The sequence below is a fragment of the Pinus tabuliformis genome, chromosome 8, assembly GCF_031772625.1.
Source record: "Pinus tabuliformis cultivar Carrire ecotype Pingquan chromosome 8, CPIR1, whole genome shotgun sequence".
Lineage (NCBI taxonomy): Eukaryota > Viridiplantae > Streptophyta > Pinopsida > Pinales > Pinaceae > Pinus > Pinus tabuliformis.
This window is the reverse complement of record NC_142294.1, coordinates 462,513,665-462,527,706: the sequence shown is the minus strand read 5'-3', so window position 1 is coordinate 462,527,706 and position 14,042 is coordinate 462,513,665. Positions and strand designations below refer to the sequence as shown.

Genomic DNA, 14,042 nt, shown 5'->3' with positions numbered 1-14,042 from the left:
CTACTATACTTGACATTGGCAGTATCTAGTAGCTTTTCTAGCCCAAAATCTGATATGTATGGCTCCATGTCAAAGCCCAAAAGGATGTTGCTTGGCTTAATATTTCCATGAACAAACTTCCTTTCATGTAAATAAGCCAGGCCTTTGGCTACTCCCTTTGCAATTTTAATCCCGGCCAACCATGGCAGATAAAAGGGAGAGTTTGATGACCTTACTGCAAGATTGGAGAGATATAGTGTTAGTCAAAGGATTTGAAAAGGATAGGCCACTAAGAACCTTAGAAGATGAACAAGATGATCAAGATTAGCATGCAACAAGAGGAGAATAAAAATTCAAACCCTACATGACAATGGACTACCTTTTCCAATGATCACAAAGAACTGGGTTTGGTTATCTAGAATGTTGAAATTGAAAAGAAATCAATACTCTTTGATAGGAAAGGAAAGAATTATACTCGACCTCAGGGAACACAGTGGGAAAAATTATCAATAACTAGTTAATATTAATTTGCATCAATTTCTTTTGGTCCAACCAGCAATTAAAATCCATCCCTTGCCACTACAACAATAATACACCATATATCACCTTCCCATTAAAACTGAGAATAAGTTGCAAGTAAACTGTGAGAACATTGATGCCTCATAAGCATGGAGTTAAGTTTGATCCCTGAGCTTTGCTACAATCCTCAACTGCAGAAATATTGAATTTTTTAAGAAGACTCTGGCCATTTCATAAGCAACTGAGTTGACAGCAGAGTTTGTCTGTTGCTGAGTCCCAATCATAGAGGTGTCTATATGAGTTATGTCAATGTCTAAGTAGAGATGTTGAATATGGAATGTGGGTGTAAGTCCTTATCTCTGTCCAACTTATGTCAAAGCAAGGATGCTACATAGGAAGAAAGAATTGGTTAATTTATTGTGTATGATGGCATTTTTTCTAGAAAATGCAATACCTCCTTGATTGATGGTCTCTTTTGAGGGGAAGTAGAAGCAAAATTCAATGCAATCCCCACATAAACTGAGATTTCTTCCCTTCCTTCAACCTCTGGTCAAAGAGTAGGATCTATGATGCACAAAAGGCGATGCTTGTCATCAACAAAGTTTTGACCCCATGCTGCAAAATCCTTATCTGAAGGTGGCTTCCCAGTAAGAATATCTAGAAAAATAACCCCAAAGGAATAAACATCCCACTTTTGGTTGGGTTTGGGAGTTTTCAATTCCTCTGGGGCCTGGTAAGGAGATACAAAGTTCTTGGATGTGCCTGGACTACCCAACAAATCAGGGGTTGTTTGCAGGCTATTGCGAGAGCCAGTGGAGCATTTGCTCCCTGAAAATATACCTTCAAGGTTCCTTAGGTGGATAGGAGAGCTACTATACTTGACATTGGCAGTGTCCAGTAGCTTTTCTAGCCTAAAATATGCTATGTATGGCTCCATGTCAAAGCCCAGAAGGATGTTGCTTGGCTTAATATTTCCGTGAGCAAACTTTGTTTCATGTAAATAAGCCAGGCCTCTGGCTACTCCATTTGCAATTTTAATCTTGGCCAACCATGGCAGATAAAAAGGAGAGTTTGATGACCTTCTTGCAAGATTGGAGAGATGTAGTGTTAGTCAATGTCAATGTGAAAGGATCTGAAAAGGATAGGCCACTAAGACCCTTAGAAGTTGAACAAGATGTTCAAGATTAGCATGCAACAAGAGGAGAATAACAATTCAAACCCTACATGATAATGGACTCCCTTTTGCAATGATTACAGAGAACTGGATTTGGTTATCCAGAATGTTGAAATTGAAAAGGAATCAATACTCTTTGATAAGCAAGGAAAGCATTATACTCGACCTCAAGGAACTCAGTGGGAAAAATTATCAATAACTAGTTATAACAAAATACAGAGAACCCAGTGCACAAAATGAAAAATATCCAATTTAAATGAACCATAGAGAACGTGGTGATAAAAAAATAAATATCCATCTTAAAGATAAAAGAGAAATGAAATAAACTGCAACATATCCTTGAAACAAAAAAAAGGGTTGATATATATTCTAAAGAAGAGAAAACAGGCATAGACTCTACAAAATCTAGTAAGATGGTATAATGGACCTGTTTAATATATAACAGTAGAAACATTCCATAGAAACTGATATAGATATTGTAGCTAATTGGTCTCCATCTAATTAAGAAGATGTTATGTAGAATAAGATACAAATACAAGCATAGGATCACTTGTCTTATTTCATCGTCATCCTAAGAAGGCTTATGAAGGAAGCTGTGTAACATTCTCATGGTTTTGATAAATTATCATTTGTTGCTAAGATGAACATGTATATATAAATATTCTAACCTGAAAAAAGAGCAGTTTCTTCTTTGTATATGCAAAATATAGTTGAACCAATAAATCTAATTTTCAATATTGATTTGCATCAATTTCTTTTGGTCGAACCAGCAATTAAAATCCATCCCCTGCCACTGCAGCAATAATACACCATATATCACCTTCCTATTAAAATTGAGAATGAGCTGCAAGTAAACTATGAGAACGTGGATGCCTCATAAGCATGTAGTTAAGTTTGATCCCTGATTTTTGCTACAATCATTAACTATAGAAATATTGAAATTTTTAAGAAGACTATGGCCATTTCATAAGGAGTTGAGTTGACAGCAGAGTTTGTCTGTTGCTGAGTCTCAATCATAGAAGTGTCTATATCATTTATTTCAATGTACAAGTAGAGCTGTTGAATATGGAATGTGGGTGTAAGTCCTCATCTCTATCCAACTTATGTCAAACAAATGATGCTACATAGGAAGAAAGAATTGGTTAATCGGTTGTGGATGATGGCATTTTTTCTAGAAAATACAATGCCTACTTCATTGATGGTCTCTTTTGAGGTGAAGCAGAAGCACAATTCAATGCAATCCCCACAGACACTGAGATTTCTTCCCTTCCTTCAACCTCTGGTCGAAGAGTAGGATCTATGATGTGCAAAAGGCGATGCTTGTCATCAACAAAGTTTTGACCCCATGCTACAAAATCCTTATCTAAAGGTGGCTTCCCAGTAAGGATCTCTAGAAAATAACCCCAAAGGAATAAACATCCCACTTTTTGTTGGGTTTGAGAATTTTCAATGCCTCTGAGGCTTGGTAAGGAGATACAAAGTTCTTGGATGTGCCTGGACTGCTCAGCAAATCAGGTGTTGTTTGTAGGCTATCGTGGGAGCCAGTGGAGCATTTTCTCCCTGAAAATATACCTTCAAGGTTCCTTAGGTGGATAGCAGAGCTACTATACTTGACATTGGCAGTGTCCAGTAGCTATTCTAGCCCAAAATCTGCTATGTATGGTTCCATGTCAAAGCCCAAAAGGATGTTGCTTGGCTTAATATTTCCATGAACAAAATTCCTTTCATGTAAATAAGCCAGGGCTCTGGCTACTCCCTTTGCAATTTTAATCTTGGCCAACCATGGCAGATAAAAGGGAGAGTTTGATGACCTTCCTGCAGGATTGGAGAGATAATGTGTTAGTCAAAGGATCTGAAAAGGATAGGCCACTAAGAACCTTAGAAGATGAACAAGATGATCAAGACTAGCATGAAAAAAGAGGAGAATAACAATTCAAACCCTACATGATAACGGACTCTCTTTTGCAATGATTACTAAGAACTGGACTTGGTTCTCCAGAATGTTGAAATTGAAAAGGAATCAATACTCTTTGATAAGAAAGGAAAGCATTATACTCGACCTCAGGGAACTGAGTGGGAAAAATTATCAATAACTAGTTAATATTGATTTTCATCAATTTCTTTTGGTCCAACCAGTAATTAAAATCCATCCCCTACCATTGCAACAATAATAAACCATATATCACCTTCCCTTTAAAACTGAGAATGAGTTGCAAGTAAACTGTGAGAACGTGGATGCCTCATAAGATCCCTGAGCTTTGCTACAATCCTCAATTGTAGAAATATTGAAATATTTAAGAAGACTCTGGCCATTTCATAAGCAGCTAAGTTGACAGCAGAGTTTGTCTATTGCTGAGTCCCAATCATAGAGTTGTCTATATCAGTTATGTCAATGTCTAAGTAGAGTTGTTGAATATGGAATGTGGGTGTAATTCCTCATCTCTGTCCAACTTATGTCAAAGCAAGGATGCTACATAGGAAGAACGAATTGGTTAACCGATTGTGGATGATGGCATTTTTCTAGAAAATGCAATACCTCCTTCATTGATGGTCTCTTTTGAAGGGAAGCAGAAGAAAAATTCAATGCAGTCCCCACAGACTCTGAGATTTCTTCCCTTCCTTCAACCTCTGGTCGAAGAGTAGGATCTATGATGCACAAAAGGGGATGCTTGTCATCAACAAAGTTTTGATCCCATGCTGCAAAATCCTTATCTGGAGGTAGCTTCCCAATAAGAATCTCCAGAAAAATAACCCCAAAGGAATAAACATCCCACTTTTGAGAAAGAGGAGGGGAGATAGAGGTCCACCTTGCCTTAATCCATGTTCAACTCTAAAGAAAGGAGAAGCAGAGCCATTTATGAGGACTGCAAAGGATGTCGAGGAGATGCAAGTCATAATCCAATTGATAAGTCTATTTTGAAGCCAATGTGGGTGAGGAACTCAAATATATAGCCAACTAACATGATTGAAAGCTTTGAAGAGATCAATTTTCAGAATGTCTCCTTTTAGACGCCATTGTTTGAGATCGTGGAGGCCTTCCTAGGTGACACCAATGGCCTCGTGAATTTGTTTGCCTTCCAGAAAGGCGAACTGTTCCTCAGAGATAGATTTGGATAGGATGGGTTTGATGTGAAGAGCTATGGTTTGGCTATAATTTTGTAAATGCAATTACATAGAGAGAGAGGGCGGAAATCATCAAAAGAAGAGGGATCATCAGATTTGGGAATTAAAGCAAGGAAGATGGAGTTGAAGGAGGCATGCATATGACCAGTAGATCTGGATTCTTCAATGACTCTTAAGAGATCATCACCAAAGAGTTAAAAAATAATACCAAAAGAATTCGTTTGTCTAGCCATCTGGCCCCAAGCTCTTGTCTTTTTCGAAGCCACTTAAAACCTTCTTGAGCTCTTTAGCAGTTATGGGTTCCATCAACATCTCATTGTCATATGGAGCTGAAATCTTGGGAAGAACAAGGCTAATTTGACCACCTCGACTATAGAGGCTCTCTTGGGTTCTTTGAAAGGAGAACTAAAATGGTTGGTCACCATTGTAGCAAGATTCTCGAAGGAGGAGGTTGTATTCCCTTCTAGGCCCCTTAGCTTCCATACAATATTGCTCATCTTCCTCCCTTTGGTGTAATTTTGAAAGAATTTAGTATTCTCATCATCTCCTTCTAGCCAAATGGCTCAGCTTTTAAGTCTCCAAGTTGCCTCAATGTCAGCTAAGAGTTTTTTCTTCCTCCCTTCCAATTGGGTTAGGAGTGGCTTTGATACCTCCATGGCATATCCTTCTGAAGGGCCTTCTGATATAACTTTTAGGTCTGCTTCCACTACACAAAGCACCTGAGCATCCCTTTTCCTTTTTTCCACCGACCACTTTATAGTTGCTTCCTTCATAGCTTTGAGGTTTTGAGCAAATTGTCTTCTTGCTAACTCATTCGACAGAAGATCAAAAGGTCTCCAGGTTTCTTTTACTAGCCTAGTGAAGCTCACATCTGTAAGCCAGGTTGGGTTGAATTTGAACAGACTAGGAGGTTTTATCCCAGAACCTCATATACCCACCTTATTTATATATGCATGTTAATGGATTTCCGTAAATGTATCTTAAAATTACTATTTTTTAAAATCATGTAGGTAGAGCCTATGTCGGTGACATCCCTAATGTTGAATGGAAGAACAATCTGCCCACTAGTGGGATGTTGGCACTGATATTGTGTGAGACTTGGTCAACCATGGATGTCTCTCAAGATAATTTATTTCCATCGTAGGTAGCTCCCATCCTCAACCCCTCCCCATGAGGTTTGAACTTGAGATCTAATGGAGACTAGATCTCATATAAACCAATGGTCTACAACTCATGGATTTAAGATCACTATGTATACATGCTAAATTTCGTATATAAATGCATTCCTAGATTCATTAGTTTCCATTAGACTGTGACTCTAGTTTATTGAGACTAAATTTGAATAGAAATGTCATTGTTTGCATATTTAATTGCAGTTATTTCTTTTAATCCTAGTATTTGATTTCACATCTAAATTCTATACACATGATTGGATCTATTATGGAATCTTCACATATCATGTATGTGGATGTTGATTAGGTATTGTAGTTATCTCTTTTAATCCTAGTATTTGATTTCGCATCTAAATTCTATACACATGATTGGTTCTACTATGCAATCTTTCCATATCATGTATGTGGGATGTTGATTAGGTTTGCTTGCTGATTTCAGTGATGCAATATAATTTCACCTATGTTTTTCATACAAAATATGTTCTAATATGGGAGAGTACAATTGAAAAACCATATAGGAAATCTGATTGGAGAGCAGAAGAAATTTTGAATTGGAGTGCCCCTATGACCATGGGAGGTGTGTCTGCATACATGACATATTGTAACTCTCAAATTATGGCAAACAAGATTCTAACATTTGACCATATATACTTTGTTGTTATCTTTCTAACCTTACACTTCCATGAAATTCAATTATTCGAAAGTAAAGTTCTAATGAAATGGTAAGATGCCACTTTTGAAAGTGCTAATTTGAGGATCTTTTGCTCTGATACCAACTGGTACAGACCAAATACTTAGAATCTCATGATAAAACAACATACAAAAAATGTACACTAATGTGAAACACTCTTTCAAATTATCCAATCACACGTATATATCCGATTTCTATGTTCATATTTACAATAATAAGTATATTAACTTTTGTATTTTAACACACTGTACATTTAAATTAAAAAAACAAACCTCTATTACATATAGATTTATAATCTCATTAATTAAAATTACAGCAATCAACACATAAATAACCAAATTACAAAATTGAAAAATGACAATGATAAACAACTTGATATTGCTATCAACCAAGAATGAGACTTGTCATAGGTGATCTTAGTAACTTTCCCATTTGACATACCTGTGTCCTGATTTCATCTTTCTGGAGATATATTTGCTCTATTACATAGAAATTTATGATCTCATTAATTAAAATTACAGCAATCAACACATAAATAACCAAATTACAAAATGGAAAAATGATAATGTTAAACAACTTGATATTGCTATCAGGCAAGAATGGGACTTGTCATAGGTGATCTTAGTAACCTTCCCATTTGACATACCTTTGTCCTGATTTCATCTTTCTGGAGATATATTTGTTGTATGCACCGACTCATACAATACCATTTTACAAAAATATTAGGTTGGTAACGTGTTTTTTTGTCCAAGAATCATCAGTAAAGCTATTGCAAGAATAAGCTAACTTTAAAAGCACAAGAAACTGCAGAGGCAGAGGTAATAATCCTCAGTGTTTCAATTATTTTAATCAGAATAACATGATTTCCAGGCAAAAGCACCAGAGCTTTGTAGAACAATTTGAATAAATTCTCAGCAGATATAGATCCTACTGGCAGCATAGCTCTTAGACTGAAAATATACTAGTTTTAACAATATTGCTAATATCTGGAACTACTGCATAAGGACATATCAAATTAGAAAGCACAAGCAATTGCATATTCACTTTGTTGATCAACAATCACTCATGTGAGAGCAGAGCGTTTCAGAGCCTTGATATAGATCGAATCATGTCGGCCTCAGTTTGAATGTAATTTCGATTTATCTCCTTCACTGAACAACATCCTGCTAAGGCCATCGTTAGTTCAAACTCGTCCCACAACATTTTCAGAACATTTCTCACCCCTTCTTCTCCCTCTGCAGCCAAAGAAAAAACTACAGGCCTCCCAATCTGCAATCCCCAATACAACATCATAAGCTATAAGATTCTGAAATATATTGCATGTTATAGAAATCAACCACCATCCAGCTACAATAGATCAACAATAATATTCAGAATGAATGGTCACCACAAAATCCTACAAGGAAAATAGGTCAATTAAATAATATGCTTACAAATATGCCAGAGGCTCCAAGAGCCAATGCCTTGAAAACATCTGTGCCACGCCGAACTCCTCCATCCAGAAACACAGGAACTCGACCTTGTGCGGCTTTTACAACCTGCCATATACACTCTCCATAAATCATCACTGGGTCAGGTATCCAAAATTTCCTACGAAAAAATATACTAATGCAATGTTGTGGTGCACACCTCTTCCAAAGAGCTTATTGTTGCTGGAACATAATCAAGTTGTCGAGCTCCATGGTTGGATACAATTATACCTTGTATGCCTGCTTGGATGGCTAGCCTTGCTGTATAATACATTCATAATTATTATTATCAACTTTACTCATTATGAAAATCACTTAGGGATCCCCATGTGTTACATGCCGAAAAGCCCAAAAACACTTACTGTCCTCAGCAGTCAAAACCCCCTTCACAAGTATTGGCAAACTGGTAATTGTCTGCAACCATTTCACATCCTACTCACAAACTCAAACTAAACAATTTTTAGACTTGTGCCTTCTATTTTGGTATTAAATGGGTAATCAAATGCATTGGTGTGACAATATGCATATTTTCAGCTTAAAATTTGGAAAAATGATACAGAGTATTTCTTGAAAAAGGATACGAAGTATTTCTTGACGATGTAAATCATAATATGACTCATCACAAATAATTTTTCTGAGATTCAGAAGGTTACAAGCAAAGGCAAGAACTCAACCCCAAGACTTCTCCAGGTGCTTCTCTATCCATTTTCATTCTATTCAAACACAATACTGAAGAATTATTTGAAATATCTCTCTACTAGTACTATTACAAACCTTCCAACTAATTGATTTGTCAGTTTGACCTGCAACATATGATGTCAGTCTAGAATCCGTTGTCTACAAGAAAAAACCAACTTAAGGAAGAAGTCTAGACCTTGAATATAGGAAGAACTAAAAACAAAATCCTTCTATTTAAAGAACTCATAAAATGGAATACATACTTGTCCATTTTCCCAAGATCCAAACCTTCGAAATTATTTAAGGTAAGATATGTAGGCAATGGGAATCTACATTTTTGACAAAGAGAAATCAATAGAAGTCAAAAACAATTATGGATCCAGAATTGAATCTCAACACAGAGGTGTGCCTTACTGTCTACCATGTATGAGTGGATATCACAATGAGACTTTTTAGAACATTAGATACCTCAGGGTCGGAAAAGGGATGAACAAAGAGGAATCCCAGATAAAATGGAGACTTCTGACTTATTTTAAGTTTGATACATTATAGGTGCTAAATGCTTTTTCTAATCCTAGCGTCGCTTCTGATCCTAAAAGAATTCCACAATGTTCTTATTTTTATTGAGAGCTGAGAAAGTGTTAAAACGTGGGTACAAACTCCTAACGTTAAAGAGGAGTATACTCTGAATACAAGATTTATCCCACATGTCTACCTACTCCTATCAACAAATCTAAAATAGAATGAATTTTCACTACCTATTTCTAATGTTAGACTCCCTCCACCCAAGTCAAGGTGTGTCCACATTCAGTGCAATTGCCTTAAAACTAGCCCTCTCTGCTCTTCTAACAAGTTGTGCAACAACATTCCTATTCTTGTAAACCTGCCACCAATGACATCTAAATTTTAACACCACTCATACATCCACATTTAGTAAACCCAAAGCAATATAATTGATCTTACCATTGGTTTAGGAGCCTATAATACAATTGGATGGATATGAACTCAATTACATCTCAAAAAAAATGGAAATACAATCATATGGGTGGAAATGACAAATTTGCATAAAGTTGAAAAAAGCGAATGCCTGGTCCAGTTGAAGCAACCTCTTCAACACTTGATGTATCCCATGAAGAATGCGTCTACAACAACTATGTCCAAGCCTCAATTTTTATCAACACAACAAACTATTTCAAAATCCAAAATCATTATAATTTCTTAAATCCTTAATAACTAGAAGGAAATTAAAACATTCAGAAGATCGATCCCACAAAGAGAGGTCCAATGCCCAAACCATTATAGTTCTAGTAGCTGACATGGCTCTTGCAGTAGCATACTCCCCTGTAAAAGATGATGGATTCACTTTCAGAAAATATATGCATCAAAATAGGATGTTAACTGTAATACAATAATCTAATGCATACCTTCGGGATGAGCCATCTTTTGCATGGCAATTGGAGCAATCATAATAGGCATTGATATCTTGAATCCCAACACAATGGTACTCAGATCCACCTTTGTTACATCAACCAATATACGGGGATAGAACCTGATACATACAACATCAACCAAAATATTTGTAATAATGTCAATTCCCCTGATGCTTGTAATGGAATAGGTGCCATAATGTTCAAAAGTTTGGCCCACGATAGGGTGACTAAAATTGAAAATTGTAGCTATTCAATGTTTATCTAAGCTGATTGCGGTCATAAAGATGGTGAAAAAATAGATGCGGGAGCTGAAGGTACATCTTTTTCAAATGACTATGTATTGGCTGAAGGTATAGTAGCTAAAAAGGGGAGATTGTAGAATCCATAAGAAACTCATAATATGCAAGTGATTGAAGGGCTATCTTTGTAAAAAAAATAAAAAACAACCATGTAGAAATGAATTGAATGAGATTTCCTGCAGATATACATGAAATGGAAAAAAGAGAACAAGGGAACCCCCCATAATAGGCATTTGCCAAGCTTCCATGTGGAATGTACTCATAAACCAACAATTTTTCCTCTATACCCCAATAGAAAGCTCGGAGGTGAAAAATGTTGGGATGTTTAACCCTACTGATTGCGTTAGCTTCTGCTTCAAAATCCTTATACCTTTCCAAACCACCATCACCAAGTCACCTTACTGCAAAAGTCAGCCCATCTTCCAAAACTGCCTTGTACAATATAGTATAACCACTGGAACCTAATATATATGCAGAGGCTCTAAGTAGCTTATCTAATTCCATGTCAAGATCTCCATTTAATGTCACAAAAGTTCCTTGTTGTTGATCTCCATTGTCCGAGAAACTTCCATCTGAGCTCTCATCAACTTTTTTAAGGCAGAGCCATCCAACTCTACCTGAACTGGAAGAACAGTCTCCATTGTCATCCAAATGAATATTCTTGGTATTAGGCCCATCCTCTAACTCCTTTCTTCTTGTTACCCAGTAATGGTACACAAAAATTGCGCAAAGGAGGCTTATCCCTACAAAATCGCCAACTATAATGGTAGATATGATGCCTTTACTTAGACGTTTTCCCTTGTTAATAACAGGCATGGCTGCAAGTGCTGAAGGTGAGTTGATTTTTGGAGGATCCGAGAGTGTTAAAGGAATTGAAAAAAAAATTGTCAATGGGTGACCACAAAGACCTAGATTACCAGCAAAAGCATCATTTTTCTAATGCATAAGAGCTCCAAACTGTGGAATGGGTCCAGTCAAAGGCACAAGGTTACCCCTGGTGTAAAAATTGCAGATGAAAATTCGCAGGAGTCTTCAACAACACCCAACACGAATCTGAAGAAAAATTTCGACAAGGGCAATGGATTTCTCAAAGGTTTTTCTTCCTCTGGGGTGGATTCGCCCTTGACTCCTGCAGATTCAATCACAAAAACCATTTGGATGCAACAGCCTTCATCAGACAATTCATCTCTAACCTTATTTGATCCGGATCTCATTTCTACATTCAGGAAAGCCATGGATGAAATTTTCCCTAGAGATTCGATGGAGCCCGTTTCAGAGGTCTGTTAGGGTAGCACGGGAAGCAAGAGTAGAGAAGACGAAAAGGGTACCCTAGGCAAATCTTTCAGGCTCCAATCTAGCAGCATTCAGGCAAAGGTTTGCAACTGTTTCGAATATCATGAACAGTTGCAACCACTCAACTACCTTCCCTTGATCGAACGATTAACAATCTTCTAATCATCTAACACAATCTAACGGCACAGATGACAAGTAGATTTTAGGGAAGTTCATTTCAGAGGGAAACACCTTACGGTGTAAAGATAACTTTCTTGAGATGTGGATGCTAACTTCGAAAGTGTGAATGCTACCCTTTGCCAATGATATAGTGTATCATAAACTACCAACCAGACAACATATTTAAAAATATTCTCTACCATTAAATCTTTAAATTTTATTGTAAGCTTTTGTTTCTATTTTTACCTATTTTTCTTTTGCATGTGGTATTAACATCAAAAGCTTTTGTTTCAATTTTTTACTTTGTTTTTTTGCATGGAGTATTAACCTTTTTCTAAACTACCTCTTATCAAATAAATATATTTTTTTATTATTATTAATATATTATATATTAATTCTTAACGATTTAAAAAACATTTTATATATATATATATATATATATATATATATTATATCAATTTTATATTTAAAATTTAAAAAACATTATTGATTTATTTTTAAAGCTTTCCAAAATTTCATGTGAATCAATACATTTATGTCAATGTAAAACAAATAGGCATTCTTACTCAAAAAAAACAGCAAAAACCATTTAATGAAAATTAAAAAAAAAAAAAAAAGTGAAATTGCCACTATTTTAATTAATTATTCACCCTGTGACAAAATTCTTATACTTGTGAGAAACCCACTTTGCCTATTCCAAAAAAATGAATAATCTATCAATTTAGTTATCTACCACAAAACAATATGAAAACAAATCCAATCACCAACTCTAAACTTTTGGTGTTTGGAATAGATTTGTAATAGTCTAAAATTTTGATATTTGGAATAAATTTACAATATTACCACCCATGGTTGGAAAATCCTTATCCACCCCTCAAACTTAAAATTATCATTATCATAACTGTTGGTACAACCTTATCCGCCTCTTAGAAATCCTGTCAAGTTGAAACATTGAACCGAGAAGTACAGGCAAGGAACCCTGTACTTTAATATTCCGAGCATATGATGGGTCGATAATCTTCGGCTAGTTCTGGCAGAGAGGTCTATCATATGAATGAATTAATGACAGAGAATCTAAAAATGATAGTTCAGTTTCTTGTGATACGGAACAGTCAAGGACACGAGTGATGTAGCAAGCCATTTGCAGTTATGGCTCATAATATCTTATCAATATTCAAACGACCAATTACAGAAAAACACCCTATAGCTTGTCAATTCATTAAAAAACTTAATGTCTACAGAAACCACAACTGTACTTGAAGCGCTTGCGTGGGAGTACCCGGGAGCTGTACCCAGTCGCTTCGTTCCAGGCTGCCAGACTTTGCGAAGCCGGACGGACCATGGAATTCCGACAGCGTAGTAAAATTACTCTTTTTATCCTCATCGCTGTCAAGCTCATCCTCTGCGCTAAAAGCATTTTCTGCGCGTTTAGAGTTAAGAGACCTGGATCATGCCACTCAAATCGCCTGAAAAATTCGATGCTTAAAAGCAGAAACCAGTCAGTAATGGGGCGCAAGTGTTAAGAGGTCTGTGTGATCCAATTCCTAGCAGGATTATGTATCTGTTAAAGTTGTTGCAATGGAGATTTCAAAAAAAAAGCTATCAACCTAGGCAGACCCACTAATGTGGGCAACAAATATATAACAAATATACAGTTTGCTAATAGGTTGTAGGTTGTATATACCCACAGTAAAATAACTAACTTGTCAAAATCCAAAGTAAACATATACAGTCCCTACTTATTTAATGCCTATTTGTTCATGTCTACAAGTCTCCCACTGATTATGATAATCAGATGTCTACCCTGATTGTTGCTGCTGGCGATCTATAACAAGAATATTTTATGCTTGGGTTGCTTTTCTTGCGCAGGCTTGTTAGTAAGAAGAAATCACCGAACGATTTGATATGCCATAACATGAAACTGCTACTTGCGCGGCCATACAGATATAGCCGGCGAGTGTCATTGTTATAAGCGCTTCTGTATTCGTAGCTGCTGCATGTCCAAAACAAGAATTATAATATAATAAAGAGGAGTCTTCCGTGGACGCTAAAATAA

General features: G+C 36.4%; 2 pseudogenes across 1 annotated transcript; both read right to left on the bottom strand.

Annotated features, from left to right (window-relative positions):
- Positions 1–907: 907 nt before the first annotated feature.
- On the bottom strand, positions 908–11,350 carry LOC149236044 (putative LRR receptor-like serine/threonine-protein kinase At4g37250 pseudogene; annotated as a pseudogene).
- Positions 7,203–10,555, bottom strand: LOC149236045 (glycolate oxidase 1-like; annotated as a pseudogene). Its single transcript, XR_016268195.1, has 11 exons — positions 10,539–10,555; positions 10,230–10,354; positions 10,100–10,146; positions 9,870–9,947; positions 9,564–9,688; positions 9,065–9,134; positions 8,902–8,964; positions 8,490–8,559; positions 8,288–8,388; positions 8,092–8,196; positions 7,203–7,927 (listed from the first exon to the last, which is right to left on the bottom strand). The product of XR_016268195.1 is annotated as a glycolate oxidase 1-like (transcript).
- Positions 11,351–14,042: the final 2,692 nt, after the last annotated feature.